Source organism: Mus pahari, chromosome 8 (assembly GCF_900095145.1).
Source record: "Mus pahari chromosome 8, PAHARI_EIJ_v1.1, whole genome shotgun sequence".
NCBI classification, from domain to species: Eukaryota; Metazoa; Chordata; class Mammalia; order Rodentia; family Muridae; genus Mus; species Mus pahari.
The window spans coordinates 50,523,649-50,541,561 of record NC_034597.1 but is presented as its reverse complement, the minus strand read 5'-3'; the positions used below and the strand labels follow the sequence as shown (position 1 = coordinate 50,541,561).

Genomic DNA, 17,913 nt, shown 5'->3' with positions numbered 1-17,913 from the left:
ACAGAAAACTTGTGAGAAATGTCTTATGAATTCTCATTGATCTAGATACTTTAGTCAAACTTATATGAGAATAAAAACGTCTTTTATAAGAGACACTGTTTCTTTTAGTAACTATGCTTTTTCTTCAATGTACCATATAACATAAATTTAAAAAAATATATGAGGTTAGAAAGACATAAAACCACTAACATTTTTACTGTGAGTTTAGGAACTTACTATTGTTCCAGAAAACCCAGGAACTTTATTTATTAGGCTCACAGTAACATTTTTGTTGACACCTTCAGTCACCTCAGGAGTGAAAAGACTCTACATCGGTTAGTTATGAATAATTATTAATGAAGTGGTATTTGACCGAGTTTCACAATCTCAATTTATAGTAGACATCTATAGTTAAATCAGTATTTCCCCAAACCAGTAGCAATAATGAAAACATCTAGGCTCACTGAAATCCTCAAATGGTTTTCTTTATAACTTAATAATTAAGGGCTGGTGAGATGGCTCTGGATAAAAGTGTTTGCTGCTGAACCTGATGACCAGAGTTTAATCTCTGAAACCTACAAGGTGGAAGAAAATAATCAATTACCTCAAGTTATCCTCTCCTTTATACTCATCACACACACGCACATGCACACACACACATGCACACACACACGTGCACACACACACGCTCACACATACAGAGAAAATGTAAAAAAATAAGACTCATATTCCAGAGTTTTCAGTCTTCACTAAGTGTACTATATAGTGTACATGACACAGCATTTTGGTTAGATACTGTTCTTAGCATTAGACTGGTTCATAGGTATACTATGAAAACAATTATTTCACAGTATCATAAGCTCTGCACTTATCCAATGTTAGTCTATAAAAATATTACGAAGGAGTGATTGAATTATGAAATGAAAATAAGACAGAGTGGTGCTAACTTACAAGAGAGAGAGAAAAAAGAGTGGTCTATCTGTGTGGCAGTCTTGAGTGAGTGAAGTTGTGAGGAGTCCAGAGCACGTATGTGTTCAGAATCTTGAATACACGAACACATGCAGGTGTCAACTCAATATACACCCACAACAGGCTTAGTTTTTTTGGCTGAGATAATAATATAATCCTTTGTCTTTCAAAGTAGGAAGATACTTGATGAGTCTCTGCTGGAAACTTAAGTCACAAAGTTAGAAAGTATGTCTTCTCACTTATAGATAGCAAAGATTTCTGTTTAAGTCAATTATTTTAATTACCAGTGGAAGAGTGAGTATAACTGCAATATATATGTCAATATAATGTTTATTCCTTTCGAAAAGCAATGGGATAGTTTCTCTAAGTGACAAAATAAGGATGTGTGCATGTATGTAAGTATGGGCATACAGCATTAAAGTGTTTCAATCTATCTTATTTAATAAGTATTAAGACCCTACTATGTGCTATTTAGGATTACTCAAAATCAGTACTTATACATTATTCTAGAAACAGAATGAAGAAAGAGTGATCCAAGTAAGTGTCACCTACAACTACTCACTGTCTCACTGAGCAAGTCACTTGGATGGCTCTGCTAACTTTCATATTTTGTGTTTAAGCATTTCGAAGAAATTTTCAGGACCAATCTAACTGAACTGGATAGATAAACTTGAAGAGAGTTGATCTGGATTTTTTTTACTTTTTTTACATAGGCCACATTTCTTCATATTGCTCCTAGTACACATATGAAATAGATTACCCCTTTGAGTTGATACCTGCATGTGTTCGTGTATTCAAGATTCTGAACACATACATGCTCTGGGCTCCTCTCCTCACAAACTTCACTCACTCAAGACTGCCACACAGATTCACCACTCTTTTCTTTCCCTCTTGTGTGTTATTTTCATTTCATAATTCAATAAATTCATTTTAGGCCATCTCTTTCTCATTTTGGAAAAATCTCTAGCCCTAAAGCCCCCAAGATTTTTTTTTTTTTTTTGAAATTTTGGAAAAGCTTCTGCCTCTCTCCCTCTTCCCTCCCCCTCTCTTCTTCTCCCTTTCCCCCCGTCATTGCCTCTCTTTGAAGTGGTGGTGGGGAAACGTATGTGTTCCATGTGTGTATGTGGTTATGTACGTGTATGTATTAGAGGGTATGCATATAGGTATGCATGCTGGTGGAGGCTAAAAAGTTAATGTTAAGTATCTTCCTCTATTTCTCTCTGCTTTATTTTACCACGACAGGATCTCTCACTGAACCTGGAGCTCAGGAATTCAGTAAGACCAACTGGCCAGCAAGCTCTGTAATCTTTTTTTTTTTTTTTTTTTAAAGATTTATGAGCCACCATGTGGTTGCTGGGATTTGAACTCCGGACCTTCCGAAGAGCAGTCGGGTGCTCTTACCCACTGAGCCATCTCACCAGCCCAAGCTCTGTAATCTTATCTTTACCTACCCAGCACCTGTATTGCAGGGGTGTTACTACCACACCTAGAGTTTTGAAGACAGAGTTAGGGTAGCAAACATTGTACTGGCTGAGCCATCTCACCAGCCTATCCATTCTATTTATGTAGACTAAAGAAGCAGGCCAGTCCTCAGGTAATAACTCTTTTCAGGTACTTACAATGTGCTACTCACTGTATCAGAACTGGCTTCCCAGAGAAGTAAAGGCTAGAAAGGTTCCTATACCAAGAGAAATCTGACAGCAATGTGAGATTGAATACTATATAAATTGCAACCAACTTTGGAAGCACCTAAGAATCCCATTTAAGCATCCTTCCAAATGCACCAAACTTATATTAAACTTGCTTTTCTTTAAGCATTGATATGCAGCAGAAATAACTTTCTCATGGTTGTTTCAGACTTAGTTTTGACACTAGAACCGATTTTCTAATCTCTCTCAAGGTGGCAATAGTTCTTCTGTAGTGTAAATAAAATATATAGTCAGCCTATTAAATAAAAACTTAGCAGCTATTATTTTTCAAGGAAATGGGATCTTACACTCAATAGTCCGCTCACGGGCTGGTGACTTGGCTCAGTGGGTAAGAGCACCCAACTGCTCTTCCAAAGGTCCAGAGTTCAAATCCCAGCAACCACATGGTGGCTCATAACCATCCGTAACAAGATCTGATGCCCTCTTCTGGAGTGTCTGAAGACAGTTATAGTATACTTACATATAATAAATAAATAAATCTTTAATAGTCTGCTCACAAATGAACTTATGAAATACAATGTTTGTGAAGTGGATGCCTTATTCTCTTTCTATATTTACATTACTCTGGGCTTAGGAAAGGATGCCATCACTAAGGCAACACTAGCAAATTACTAAAGCAACTGCCCCTAAAGACTGTCAAGTTTAATGTAAATTTTCCATCCATCTAAGGATGGAGTATTGATATATTGGCTTTAGTGTATGATAGTGTTCAGAAGTTTCCACAGATCAACTGAGTTCTTATACATAAATCAACAAGCTGGAAGAAAATAAGCCACAAAACAAAACCTGTTCTACAGGCTTCTGCACCCAGAGGACCGACTGGAAAGCAAGCCATCTTAAACCTGCCATGTGGTTACTGGCTCTTTGCAATCTTCATTTTTACTATTTTTCTTCTGCCTTAAAAGGCTCACTTGAATCAATAACTGAAGACACGGATTTCTTGAAGCTAGTATAGGGCAGAGTGGAAACTTTGCTCAAAATAGCCATCTTTTTGTAATGAACCTACTTAAAAGTTAAAAATATATACTTCCTTCTACAGGAGAATGATCACATACTTTCTATGCATGCCGTTAAATAGAACACATATGTTTGTATCTGCATATATGTAGCTGTAGAGAGTGTATACTATCCTATTAAAGATTATACAAATGAAGCCTTTATTGGAATACAAATAAATGTAATAAGAATTTATTTCCTTTGCCCTTTTATACATTTCTAGTTATATTATCTGCAAGAGAACTTGGCATCACTATAAGAAGAAAATAATTGTTTAACTTGTATAACTCAGAAATGTATATACATTCACCTTACATCAATTGTGAATTTTATATGCAGATTATTTCCTTTTTCTTTTTCTTACAGAACTTTGGAGAAACCAGGTGTCACTTTGGATTTCATAGTAGCATTTAATGGTTAAATTATATGCACTTTCAATTAATGTTAGCAATACTTTAAGGTGAATTATGGCTGAATGATATAGTTCATAATAACTTTTAATATCAAACATCATAAGGATAGCTTTAAACTTACTGATAATATACTTCCAAATTTCAAGCACTTTGAAGAAAAACATGAAAAACAGTACATTGCCACGATTTTATTTTTGGAAACTGTAAATTAAAACCCATTTCCAAAATAAGATATTTGGTGGACACAAAATAGTTGGTAAGGATTCAAGTGCCTTAGGCAACAGAGAAGTATTGTTTTGTAGTTGTTTTTTTTTCTTCCAAACTTCTCCTAGTAACAGCAGTTCATTATGCAGAGGAATGAGGCAACACTCTAATTTAAAATGAATATAAGCATAATTGTAGAATTCAACTGTACCTTATTAATTCATTTTTCTCAACCCAAACCAATACAGATAATCTTGTTGATACTCACCGAGGGATACAGAAACTCCCAGCTTGTCTAAGCGACAAAAAGCAGACCCATGGCGAGGTGCTGAAGACAGCTCTTTTCTCAGGTACAAAACACTTTAGCTGAAGTAACCTTTATCTTCCATTTACTAGAGGGTGCCTCCTCCTACGCAAGTGTGGTGGAGAAAAGACTTAGCACAATTCCGTCTGGACTTTCTGACTCTGAGGAGTAACAGTTACTACCGGAAAACGTTAGCAGAAAATGATCACTTGAACACTCACAGAGAGCTGCAGTAAATTTCCACTCTGCTTGCTCTCAGATTCCAAGCCTTGCTTGTCTCTTAATCTGTCATAGGCAGTTCTGTTTCTGGTCAAACCAGCTTGCTGATTCGTTCTCTCCCTCTCTAGCACGGGTGTGAGATACACACCACACAGTCACAGCTCCTTTTGATCCCTCCCTCTCCTATTGTGTAACATTACAAGAATGCCTGCAAAGCAATTAAGCAGAGGCAAAATTAATTCTTGAGCAAAAAGAAAAGTCTAAAAATTAAACAAAAAAAAAATTTGATATAACTTCTCTACCTTTAAGTCTCAAACCAATTCCTAGATGGGATTTTGTCAAATGATTAAGCTGCCTGAATCATCTTGCTTAAAAACGTAAAGGAAGATTTCCAGCAACTGCTTATTGATGTAATAATAACTGATTTGTCTGCTAATGTGTTGGCTCCTCGGGGAGGATGCACCTCCCTGTTATAATGAGAAAGTGTGGTGAAGATATATTCAGGCACTACCAATTCAACAAAAAGCTGAGAAAGCAAGGGAAACTTTAGAATTTGTAATTCAATTTTAACAGTGTACTTTTATAAAATAGCAATGAATTCAGTATATTATGTTTTCAAGTACAGATCAACACTTGCAGTCATGAGAAAATTGTACGAACACAGAAAAATACAAACATGAGAAATCTAACTAGAGACTCTTAATGTTTTATTGCAAACTAGATGCAACTATTTCAATGGAAAGTTTCCTGTGTAAGCACTCGTGGTCAAGCTCCATTACACCTTCTCAGTGAGAACTGGAAAGGCCAGAGAATATTTAAAAAATTCTCACATCTACAAATATAAAGTAAAAGTACCTTAAAATTATGGCTCTTTCTGTAAAGCTTGAAGACCAGGCACTGGGGAAGGTAAAGTGGAAAGGGAGCTCAGATGCATTTTCAGGTTTACTTGGAATTGGAGTTGCCAACTCTGAGTTACAGCTGAGCTGGAGTTACATTCCTGCTCCCAACCCCTAATATGTAACAGGCCTCAATTTTTCTCCTGACAGAACTTCCAATTATGAGTCTAACAGCAGTAACTGCAGGATCCATTACTCATACACTAATCCTTCTCAACAAAAATAATGTATTTCTAAGAATGTGAGCTCAATTAAAGGGTAAATATTCCCAAATAATTGTTTAAATATCTGAAGAAAATACATATATAAAATTTGGCCTTAAAGTACAGACTCTTTGGCTAGTGGACAGCTAGGCAGATAAAGGTGCTTGCCATCACGACTGATGACTGAAATTCAATCTCCAGGGCCCACATGGCAGACAAAGGGAACTAGTAACTGCAGACTGTCCTTTGACCACATGCATAGTGTGGCACAAACATACATACAACTAAGAATGTAATATTTATACTTATTGTGGCTCATTTACAGTAGTGGAATTGGGGAGTGATAGGTTTTGTTTTATAGTGACGTGATTCAAATCCAGAGGTTTATGAATATTAGGTGAGTGCTCTATCACTGAGTTATATTCCCAGGTAAAACAGAGTTTTGAATTTTAAATATACTTGAACTATGAGAAAATCCCAATCATCTTAAAGAATAACTGTCATTTGAATCCCAAAAGCAGAGAAGGATGAAAAATGCAAAGCAAAACTTGAAGAAAGATAATAGCTGAATGTTTAAAAGGACTTTATTTACTCACTTATGTATGTATGCATGTATGTATTGTATGTGTAGTAAGTATATGGGCAAACCTACTACTGCATATGTGTGAGTTCAGAGGACAAGCTGCAAGCATCAGTTTTCTCCTCCCACCATGTGGGTTCCAGAAGTCAAAACCAAGCCACCAGCCTTGCTGACAAGAAGCTTTACCCACTGAACAATCTTAACTTATTGGTGATGCTCTCACACATTAATTAAACTATAAACACACAAATCCAAGTATAAAAATCACCAAATGTAAGAAACAAGAAAATAATACCAACATATATTCAAATCACTTAAGAATGTCCTTAAAGTATTTTAAGAAAAAAATTCATATTACATGGGAATAAACAAAAAAATAAGAGACAAGACCAAAACCCAGCAAATAAAAAGGCAATGAATGGAACAGTGATGTCAAAGTACTGAAAGAAAATAACTGTCAATTTCTTTCAGATAATTTTTCACTAAGCTCAAAACCATAAGAAATGGCACACACTTTAATCCCAGCAATCAGAAGGCAAAGGTAGACAGATCTCGTTGAGTTTAAGGTCAGCCTGGGCCACAAGTAAATTCCAGGACACTCAGGACTACATTGAGACTCTATGCACAAAACAAACAAACAAACAAACAAACAAACAAACAAAAGATTAAGGTTCCTTCTGAAGGCAAAAAAAAAAATTGTCACAATTACAGGAAATTTGCACAAAGCAGTTAACACTAGAAAGAATAAAACATGTTTTTCCTTATTTCAAAAATACCTTTCAGGGCCAGCAAGACGGTTCAGCAGGTAAAGGTACTCGCTGTCAAACCTGACAACCCATATAGTAAGAGAAGAGGACAGTTTCTGCAAGTTGTCTTCTGACCTGGCACATATCTCTGCCCCTGACCTATACATGAACACCAAGTTAAGATGCAAAACAAAACAAAGCATTTAAAAGATAATGTGCTTTTGAAGCAAAAGTAACCTGCTAGAAGAAATAATAAAGCAATACACTAAGGCCAGGAGCAAAAAAATGGGAGAACATGACTGGGGGCTGACTGCTATTAAATGTGCACACTCTGAAATGAAAAGTAATCACTAAACAAACAAGAAGCCCAGACAAATACAGCTAACATTCAAATGATTAAAGTAGAAGGATGTAATGAAAATTGCTAATATAAACCCGAAAAAAGGCAGAAAAAAGGGTCAGAGAGGAAACAAAGAAGAAAAGGGATAAATAAAAAGAAAATAGTGAGCTGGTAAATTAAAACCCAACCTTTAATCAATAATCACATTGCATTCAAAATGTGCCAAACACTAGATTAAGAATCAGAAATTATGGTCTGGGCATGGTGGCACATGCCTTGAACCCCAGCACTTGGGAGAAAGGCAAGTAGATCTCTATCAGTTCAAGGCTAGCCTGGTCTATATTAGCAAGTTCAGGCCAGCTCAGATTGCCTACCAAAAGCCATTTCAAAAACAAGAAAGAAGAGGAGGAGAAAGAGGAAAAGGAGGAGGAGAAAGAGGAAGAAAAAAGAAAGACCCAACTACAAGTTACCTACAAGAAGCCCATTTCAATTTCAGACAAAGACTATTACCAAGGATAAAGACAATTACAAAAGAGTCAATTCATTAAGGTCTCACATTCTAAGTATAATTGTACCTTGCAGAGCTTTAACACACATTAAGAAATAATTGGGAGAACTAAAAGAATAAAAATTCAAATCTATATGTTCTTTTTAAATGTATGTGGGCTGACTAGCAAGACTGGTCATACTCCAAGATACACAAAAAGCTTCAAGACACACGTAACACTAGGTCATATTAACTTTCAAGGCAGTAATAGTGTCTATGAAATCCCCAAATATTTGAGAAATAAATACCACACTACTAAAAATCCATAGGTCTGCACAAAACAGGGGGAAATTAGAAAGTACTTAGAACTAAAGAAAAACAAAGAAAATGACTGAGCACTACAATCTGGCTTTGTAATGACCTCAGCTTCCAAAAGAAGAATCTAGACAAGAATAAATTCATATGTTCACATGTACCACACATGGTGCATCAAACACACACACACACATATATACTTGTATTCATGTGTACATGTGTGCATGCGCACACGCACACACACACACACACACACACACACACACTCCAAATAAAGCAATGCAAGAAGAACCAATAAGGAACAGATATCAATCAAATGAAAAAGAAAAAAGAAAAATGAATTATTTAAAAAATTTGATAAAATCTAATATATAGCAATATATCAAAGGAAAAAATACTGAAATATTAAATTATAAAACAACTAAGAGAGACTATAAAGAAATATTTATCCAGCTATTGGATGCATAGGGTAATTATTTTAAAGTAAAGATAATTGTTTGGAATCATCCTTGCCCCTTTTGAAACTGATTCTTTGTCAAGAAATAATGTATAGCCAAGTATATAAAACTTGAGAATTTTTGACAGTAATGTCATTTAGCCTACTCTTCTATCCCACGTGTGTCCTACAAACATGAAACTGATAATAAAACATGTAATAAAAACTAAATGGTTTGGCCAAGATAATTTTGTAAGTCCACAAAGGGTATATTTTATAATGTTTCAAGATGTTTTTGATTGTCATAGTATCTATAGGGAAAAGACCAGAAGTAGTGGTCATCATTGTATAAGAAGAGAACTTACATCTCAACAAAGGATGATCCAATCAAAAATGTTAACAGTAATAAAAGTGAGAAACCATGGATGAGGGAATTGCCAACCAATAACCCACCCAACTTGAGACCTATCCCATAGGCAACCACCAATCCCTAACAGTATTAATGATACTCTGCTATGCTTGCAGACAGGAGCATGTTGTCTTCTAAGAGGTTCCACCCAGCAGCTTACTCAGACAGATACAGACACCCACAGCCAAACAGTGGATGGAGCTTGGGGACTCTTATGAAAGAATAGGAGGTCCCATAGGGAAAAGATTTCCACAGAAAGACCAACAGAGTCAACTAACCTGGACCCTTGGGGTTTTCAGAGACTGAACTACCAACCAAAGAACATACATAGGCTGGACTTAGGTCTCCCTGCTCATATGTAGATGTGCAGCTTGACCCTCATGTGGGTCTTGAATAACTGAAGCTGGGTTTAGCCCAAAAGGTCTTGCCTTCCGTATTACCTAAATATTATCTTAGAGAATGCTGTGAAAGACAGAGGTCCTTATTGTATGGTAAAGACTCATCTTCAGCAGGCACAAACTGCTATAAAAATCAAGATAAATTCAACCTTGAGGGCGGCAGAAGGCAGGAGCCTAGTATGGCTGTTCCCTGAGAGACTCTACCATCAGCTGACTGAAACAGATGCAGATATTTATAGCTAACCATTATTCTGAGGTCGGGGACCCCTATGGAAGAATTGAAGGAGCTGAAGGAGATGGCAACCCCATAGGAAGACCAACAATATCAACTAACCCAGACCCCTCAGAGCTCCCAGAAACTAAGCCACTAACCAAAGAACGTATATGGGCTGGTCTGTGGTCTCTAGCACATATGTAGCAGAGGCTGCCTTGCCTGACCTCAGTGAAAGGGGTCATTAAGTATGTCCTTAAACCTGTAGAGACCTGAAGCCCCAGGGAAGAAGGGGGTGTGGATGGGGAATATAGGGGTAGGTGAGGGAGTACCCTCTTCAGAGGCAAAGGGGAGGCAGGTGGGGTGAACAACTCTTGGAGGGGGCAAACATCTGGAATGTAAATAAATAAAAGAAAGCTGATTGAACTCAAATAAACAATGTCACTGAGTTATTTTTCTGCATTTGTATCTCCTATACATCATTCAAAGTTGAGCTCTGTCCACATGGTAACAGAGATGGTTCTGAGAAATCTTTGGCCTTTCCCTAATTCAAGCCCAGGGGTCAGCAGCTTCTGTCCATTGGTTGGGTGCAAATATCTGCATCTGATTCTTTCAGCTGCTTGTTGGGTCTTTTGGAGGGCAGTCATGATAGGTCTCTTTTTGTGAGCACTCCATAGCCTGAGTAACAGTGTCAGGCCTTGGGACCTCCCCTTTAACTGGATCCCACTTTGGGCCTGTTGCTGGACCTTCTTAGGCTCCTCTCCATTTCCATCCCTGCAGTTCTTTCAGACAGGAACAATTATGGGTCAGAGATGTGACTGTGGGATGGCGACCCCCTCCCTCACTTGATGCTCTGTCTTCCTGCTGGAGGTGGGCTCTACAAGTTCCCTCTCCCTACTGTGGGGCATTTCATCTAAGGCCCTTCCCTATGAGTCCTGAGAGTCTCTCACCTCCCAGATCTCTGGAGGGTTCCCCCAACCTCCTACCTCCTGAGGTTGCCTGTTTCCATTCTTTCTGCTGGCCCTCAGGGCTTCAGTCCTTTTCCCTTACCCAATACCAGATCAGGTTCCCTTCTCCCCACCTCCACCTCTGTCCACTTTCCCTCCCAAGTCCCTCCCAGGCCCCTTCTTCCCTACTTGTGACTGTGTTCTTCTCCCTCCCACCCACTTGGGCCCTTCATCCTGTTGACCTTTGTGAGTTCTGTGGACTATATTCTGTATTTTTTTTTTTTTTTAGCTAATATACTTATTAGTGAGTATATACCATGCATGTCCTGCTGAGGAAGAGGGTGACCCTGCAGGAGGACCAGTAGTCTCAATTAACCTGGACCCCCGAGATCTCTCAAACACTGAACCACCAACCAGGCAGCATACACCAGCTGATATGAGGCCCCTAACACATATACAACAGAGGACTGCCTGGTCTGGGTTCAATCAGGGATGATGCACCGAACCCTCAAGAGACGGGAGGCCCCAGGGAGTTTAGAGGTCAGGTGGGATGGGGGTAGGGGGTGGAGACATTCTCCTGGAGACAGAGGGGTGGGGAGGAGGTATGAGATGTGGAACAGTCAGAGGGTAGACCAGGGAGGGGGGATAAAATCTGGAGTATAAATAAATAGGAAGGAAGAAAGGAAGGAGGAAGGAAGGAGGGAGGGAGGGAGGAAAATCTTTGGCCATCAATATCCCAAAAGCATCCTAATTAACTGTATCAATCTTTGAAACAAGACCCCAGGTCTTACTAGAATCACGTAAATAACCATGGAACAACCTGGCTACTAGGCATATATGACTGGTACGAGATTGAGAATCCTCAAGAGGTAAGAAAAAGATACAGTGAAAGGCTTCTATTACTTGGCCAGAGGGACTAAGGAAAGAACAACTTAAAGTCTTTTATCAGCTTCCTGTCAGGCATTATGCACCATGATTTAACTGTAAAGAGTAGAGCTGGGCACTCACATATTACAATTCCAGTCCAATCTAGCTGCCCAGCATCCATCCATTCCTATCCTCTCCTACATCTATACTTTCAAGAACTGCCTTGCCTAACACCAGGCAAGTTTTCCAGATAAAATTAACAGTGTGCTCACCCTCACCTGTTGGCTTGCTATACCTAGATTATAAAATTACCACTCTCCCCATACAAGAACCAAGTAAGGGAAAGCAGAAAGGCACATTGTGGTGGTTTGACGAGGAATAGGAAATTGAATGCTTGGTCATTAGGGAGTGGAACCATTTGACAGGAACTAGGAGGTGTGGCCTTGTGCTGGTAAGTGTGTCTCTGGGGGTGGGCTTTGTGGTTGCAGAAGTCATGCCAAGCCCAGAGTTTCCTCTTGCTTTCTGTAGGTCCAGCCACTCTCCTCTTCCTGCTGCCTTTGGATCTGGATCTGGAACTCTCAGCTGTGTCTGCCTACATGCCAACACATTCCTCACCATAAGGAAAACAGACTAAATCTCTGAAACTGTCAGCAATCCCCAATTAAAAATAGTTTCTTTTACTAGACTTGCCATCATCATGATGTCTCGTCACATCAATAGAACACTAAGACACACATGAAAAAGCAAAGATGAAGAAACATCATTATATGTGGTCCACACACAAGGGTGGAAATGGCTTTTCTTTTGGCAGGCACCATGGGTGTTCCTGTCTGAGATCTTTCCAATTGAGCTAGTAGATGTGCAGACACAGTAGAGCATGTGCACGTGCGTGTTTAGGTCTCTTGAGTGGGGTTCAGTGGCGTGGTTTCTATATATATGTAGTGCCTCTGATTTATGAAACTGCCCCAAAGCACACAAGGTACCTCCTTATGCTCTAGTCATCCCCATAAACCAATCACACGACATAAGCTTATTATAATCAAAACAAATATTGAAAAAATTTCAATATTTTTCCCAAACTTAATAGCAGAAATTACTATATTACTTTACCTTCAGAAAATAAACATACATGCATACATTATACTATGAGATACACAAAACATGTGTGGGACACACATAGAATTTTCTAAAACGAGTAAAAACAAACCTTTGCTTTAAAACTAATATTTATGTCTTTCTGCTCCCCACCATCTTTCTAAAATTTAATTTTTAATCAAGATTTTAATTTTTAATTAGGTATATGTGTAGGCCTCTGTGTGGTTATGTACACGAGTGCAATTGTTATGGAGAATAGAGGGGAGTGGTAAGTCCCCCAAAGCTAGAGTTAAAGGTGAGTGTGAGCTGCCTGACATGGATGCTCTTAATTCCTGGGCCTTTCTCTAGCAGCTTCGAACTGTCTTTTACACTCTCACTTTCTGTTTTTGTTCTATTTCAATATTTTTCCCATCCTTAAACACCAGAACTTAGGTATAAACAATTATGGATTTCCCTTCAGCTGATATGGAACAGCACAGGATTTAGTCCTCAATAGCCATATACAAGAAAGGAGCCACAGAGCAAAGGACCTGCTGTCTGCCCTGTCTGGAGGACTGCTGGGGTGCCGTGTGTGGAGATACCTGTAGATTTTCTTTCTTCTCATTTCCATTTCAGGAAGAATTAACTGCATGGACTTGGAAGTTGCTAAAGATACTCAATTTGGCTTTCATAAAATCAGAGCATGTAGGAACTTCTAAAGGATGAATGCTTTGGGAATATTCCAGACGCGTCTTATCACTAATTATTAATCCAAGGCCAAACAGAGTAACAGAGTAACAGAACTCATCTGCTCTGGTTTCTCTTGGATCACTCCCAATCTGTGTTGGCTACTCTAGGGAAAGGAAAAGCTGAGGAACAAATCAAGGAACATCCCCATTTTTTATAGAATTATTTTAATCTATCTATCTATCTATCTATCTATCTATCTATCTATCTATCTATCTATCCATCTATTTTGTTTTTTTGAGTCAGGGTTTCTCTGTGTAGCCCTGGCTGTCCTGGAACTCTGTAGACCAGGCTGGCCTCGAACTCAGAAATCTGCCTGCCTCTGCCTCCCAAGTGCTGGGATTAAAGGGGTGCTCCACCACTGCTTGGCTAAAATTATTGATGATTTTATTTATTTACATTTCAAATGTTGTCTCCTTCCTTGTCTCCCCTCTGAAAATTCCCCATCCCATTCCCCCTCCCTTTTGCTTCTAAGAGGATGCACTGCTACGCACCCACCTACTCTAGCTTCACGCCTCTAGCATCTTCCTTCACTGCTGTAACAAGCTTCAACAGGACTAAGCGCCTCCCCCTCCCACTGATGTCAGATGAGGCAATCTTCTGCCATGGACCAACCCACGTATACCCTTTGGTTGGTGGTTTAGTCCCTGGGAGCTCTGAAGGGTGTAGTTAGTTGATACTGTTCTTCCTATGGGGTTGCAATCCCCTTCTGTATCTTTAGTCCTTCCCCTAATTCCTCCATTGGGGTCCCCAGGCTAAGTAATGATTGGTTGTGAGTATCTGCATCTGTATTAGTCAGGTGCAGGCAGAGCCTCTATACCAGGCTCCTGTCAGCAAGCACTTCTTGGCATTAGCAATAGTTTCAGGGTTTGGTGTCTGCAGATGGGATGGATCCCAAGGTGGGATGGTCTCTGGATGGCCTTTCCTTCAGTCTCTGCTCCATTTTTGTCCCTGCATTTCCTTTAGACAGGAACAATTCTGGGTTAAAATTTTTGAGATGGGTGGGTGACCCCATCTCTCCAGTGGGGGCCATGTCTATCTACTGGAGGTGGTCTCTTCAGGTTCTAGCTCCCTTCTGGTGGGTATTTCAGTTAATGTCATCCCCACTGACTCCTGGGAGGCTCTTGCATTCCTGGCGTCTGGGACTTCCTAGTGGTTCCCTCCACCCCTGTTCCCAACCTCCCACTGCTACATATTTCTAGTCATTCTCCTGGTCCTCTGGACTTCTCTCCTGTCTCTTCTCATACTTGATCCTGCCCCCACTTTTTTCCCTCCCCTTCCCTTCTCCCATCCAGGTCCCTCCCTCCCTCTACCTCCTGTGATTATTTTGTTTATTATTTAGTTTGCACAGTACAATGGTTAAAGTGCTATAATGATTCTCTTTCCTCAGTTTTTAATTAGATTCCCCTGAGTTTCTTTGAGCCTTAATTGGCAACTTCATCGAAGGACATGAGTCTACAGCTTCCTTAAGGCTGGAACTTCATGCTTTCACAAGTGGATCTGCAAAACCCACTCACAAATCATCCACTACTGACTTCAAAGTTACATATACTGTAGAAGTATTTGTTCTGAAGTTGGAGGGATGGCTCAGTGTTTCAGAACACTGACTGCTCTTCCAGAGGATACATTTCAATTTCTAGCACTCACAAGACAGCTCACAAATCCTCTGCAATTCCAGACTTAGGGATCTTATGCCCTCTTCTGGCCTTTGCAAGCATGGTATGCAAGTGGTGCAAAGACATACATAAGCACACTCATTCACATGAAATGGAATAAAATAAAATACAATCTTTGTTCTAACAGCATCTTTCTTGTTCTGTTTAAGCTGCTACAATGGAATACAAAGATATTTCTATCATGTTTCTGAAGGTTGTAAAGTGTATGATCAAGGACATAACAGATTCACTGATTCCTAGTTCACAGAGGTAAGTCTGATCCCCCTATTTTTTACATATTAGAGAGTTAAGCAAGCTATTCACAAGGGCTCAAGCCGTAAGACTTATCACTTCAAACACCATCTCCCTGAGCTTTAGATTTCAACATAGGAGTTTACGGGTACATACTCTTAGCTACCAATATTAGTATCATTCTACTGAGTAACAATTGTCCCCATTTATACATTAAAACTCTGAGTTTAAGATGTATTAGCTCATGGTTTCTAAGAACTAGGAATCACAGAGTATCAGGAGAATTATTCTGTCTATCTAACATTTCAGTCTAGGTTTGTTTCTCAAGTCATATGGCTTTCATAAACTGAGACTATATTGACTGGGTCAATATTTAGACACACACATCTTACACAGCATCAGGAATCATGCATTTTATCAGTCCTCTTTCTTCTTCCAATCTACTGTCTCTGTACTCCTCCATTTCTTTTTCACCCTGTAACTTTCTACCATGCAAAGGGTGCCATGGCTACCTATTCCTTCAGCATTTTAGCCCCAAATTGATTTTCCTGGGCTCTCCACCATTCTCCAAGGCCATTAGAGTGTCTCTTGACCTCTTGATAAGTCCAGTTCATGAACTGTCAGTACACATTCAAAAGTAACAATTGCTATGTGATCTCTCTATGCCAGGTACCATGCTAGCTGCTTTCAGCTACATTACTAATACTCATCAACGCTGAAAGATACAATTCTACTCTCCAGGGAATACACCTGTAAAATTTGCTATCTGTTCCTCAACATTAAGACTATAACTGAATGGTACCTAAGATCCACTGGAGAAATATAACTTGATTTCCTAAGGCTGATTTTATAAGATGATTTCGGTTGTTTCTTTTTATCATATATCACATATATCCTGTAAATAAATTTTTGTTCATATTTAAATTTTCATTAAGAAGATTCATGCATGAATTTGGCTTGGAAACCATCTTTCCATCTAGCTTTCCATTCTCTTCCCTTTCTAGCTTTAATTTGGGGCACTCTTGATTCATTCGCATTTCACACCACCTCCACCCACCTCCTCTCTCCTTTCCTGTGACATCAGTTCATAGCTCAGTTTTCAATCTCCACCTACACTACAGGATCTTTCTCTCAAATCTTTATCCAACAAACTGTAGCATCTGCCTAAAAGTCTCTCCTAATTTAAACTTTGTAACTTTCAGAATGCCTAAACAAACTGAATGCTATAATTTAAATATATGATTCATTAACATTAATTAATCAATCAATTAATTAATCAATTAATGCATTCAACTTCAATGCCAACTCAACAGAAAGGCACTTTCAAGCACCAGCAAGATTGCTTTGAAGGTAAAGATGATGCCACCAAGCTTGAAGATCTGAGTCCCACCCCCTGAGCCAAGTGGCAGAAAGAAAACAAACTATAGAAGTTATCCTCTGACCTCCACATGTTTATACAGCTAACACACACACACACACACGCACACACACACACACACAAGTTGTTGGTCAAGAAATAAAAACATTCCAAGCCAATATAGGCTATTTGATTGCCCTCCAGATCTTGAAGGTAAAACCCTAGTGTTGAAGATACCATACACTCAGGATGCAGGACTTGGAGGAACTGAGCTAGAACTGCCCTAGAAGTCTCCATCCTGGAGGTTTTGCTTTCATGATACAGGGAAAGGACCTATCAGTAGTCTCGCCCAGCTCTAAGATCTATGAACCATAGCAGTGTCTGGACTGGAAGCTATCTCCAGTCATTCAAGAGAGGTACTTTTAGCTTGTGAGTAAACAATAGCTGTCTAACTGTACTAAATAAAGCCCACTCAGTGGGAGGGACAATACCACCTGACATTCCCATGTGAGCAGGGACTTTCTACAAAGTTCTACTAGGTGAGCAATGGCTGCTTAGAGAGAATCTGTTTCCTCTGGTACCAGCTCCTGCATAGATTGTCCAATCCCAAGTGCTCAGCCATGTACACACGAGCAAAGCTAAATGGACTTAGTAGACTATATACATGTGTGTGTACTAAAGTAAAGCCAATAGCATACATGTGTAACAATAATAAAAAGGTCATGAACTTGAGGAAGGAAATGGAAGGAGTTAGAGTGGGGAGAGATGGAAAGAGTCAAGCAGATGTAGTTCTCATGTATAAAGTTCTCGAAAGAAAAGTTAAAATGAAAACAAAAGTGACTAAATAGGGTTATGGTTTTCCAATACAAGGGAGGCTCTAGGATCCATCTTCACCAAGGAAAGAGAAAGGCAGGGAAAGGTTAGAAAGAAGATAGGAGGAGAGGGTTATTGACATAGTTATAAGGAAACTTAGCAATGGCAGTTCTCAATGTCAAAAACGTAATTTAGAAATGTGTAATACACACAAACACACACACATGCTCACAAACACATGCGCATTCACTGTTACACAGCACACTTATAGAGATACACATGCATACATACACTTGTACATACACATACTTATAGACATCCCTCCCTCCCATTTACACACTAATAAAAATAATACTGAAACTTAAAAAAGGTCTGGATTCACCTATC

At 39.1% G+C, this 17,913-nt stretch overlaps 1 protein-coding gene across 3 annotated transcripts in view; it reads right to left on the bottom strand.

The window, feature by feature from the left end:
• Positions 1-17,913, bottom strand: part of Cab39l (calcium binding protein 39 like) — a 94,822-nt gene that overhangs the window by 60,600 nt on the left and 16,309 nt on the right. The window contains exon 4 of one of the 3 annotated variants that reach the window (XM_029541749.1): positions 4,539-4,679. The exons of the other annotated variants lie outside the window; for them this stretch is intronic. The gene's annotated coding sequence lies outside the window, so the exon portion shown is untranslated. The remainder of the gene's footprint in view (positions 1-4,538; positions 4,680-17,913) is intronic. 3 annotated transcript variants of the gene reach the window in all.